This window comes from Sorex araneus, chromosome 2 (assembly GCF_027595985.1).
Source record: "Sorex araneus isolate mSorAra2 chromosome 2, mSorAra2.pri, whole genome shotgun sequence".
Taxonomy (NCBI): domain Eukaryota; kingdom Metazoa; phylum Chordata; class Mammalia; order Eulipotyphla; family Soricidae; genus Sorex; species Sorex araneus.
Genome location: NC_073303.1, coordinates 68,359,865 through 68,361,045, shown reverse-complemented (window position 1 = coordinate 68,361,045; position 1,181 = coordinate 68,359,865).

Here is a 1,181-nt window from a genome sequence, read left to right as displayed (position 1 = left end):
GGTGCCTGAGCACGTGCATTGCTGCATCTCCCCTCTTGAGATGTGTCCTTTCATGCTTTCCTGTCTAGTGTTGGGGAGTGTGTAGGGGCTCTCTCCGCCCTTGGAGAAGCCCGTGTTCTCTGTTGAGCATGTTTCTCTCTTTCACCCTCTCTCCCTCCACACCTTAAACCCTCTAAATAACATCTGTTTTGCTTCACTGCTTGTCTACTCCTGAAATTCTTTTCTGCGACAAGACAAGAACCCTGAAAGTCCTGGATAAGGCCTGGAACTGCTCTCTCCTCTCCTGCAAAGAGCAAAGGCTCGTCCCAGCCTGAGTCCGTCCGTGGCTCCATGAGAAATCAGAAGGACTTCAGGTGTGGACTGACGGCCACCTGGTGGGCCTGGTGGGGCTCAGGCCCGTGCGGAGCAGGGGCTCATCACAGACTTTACCAGTCCTAGTTTTCCCAGCTGGACCCAGGTGGCAGAGGCGGAGTGGGAGAAAGTGACCATCTTTGGGCTAGAGCAATAGCACAGCAGGTAGGGCATTTCCGTTGCACACGGCCAACTGGGATTCGATTCCCAGCATCCCATATGGTCCCCTGAGCAACGCCAGGGGTAATCCCTGAGTGCAGAACCAGGAGTACAACTCCTGTGCATCACCGGGTGTGACTTAAAATGCAAAAAAAAAAAAAAGAAAGTGACCATCTTTCTCTCCTCACGACTCAAGTGAGTCATATGTGGCGTCCACCGATGTCATTTCCTTTCTTTCCTTTCTTTCTTTCTTTCTTTCTTTCTTTCTTTCTTTCTTTCTTTCTTTCTTTCTTTCTTTCTTTCTTTCTTTCTTTCTTTCTTTCTCTTTTCTTTCTCTTATGTGGTGCAGAGGATCGAGCTGGGGTGAGTCACACACCAAGCAGACAACTTATCCCCTGACCCATTTCTCTGGCTCCCAAAGATAGTTTTAAAGAATTATTTTTGTCTTGTTCTGCTTTTATAGCACCTTCCAGCAGAATGCTCTGTGATGACGGAAGAATCCTATATCCGCAGTGTCCAAATATGTAGCTGCTACACTCTGGTTGTGCACTTGAAATGTGGGTGAGAATCTAACTGAAATATTTATTTCGTTTGAATAACTATGTGTGGCTCCTGGCTGGGAAATGCAGCTTTAGAGCATTTAAAAAACTCCATCTACATTTTAAAAACTC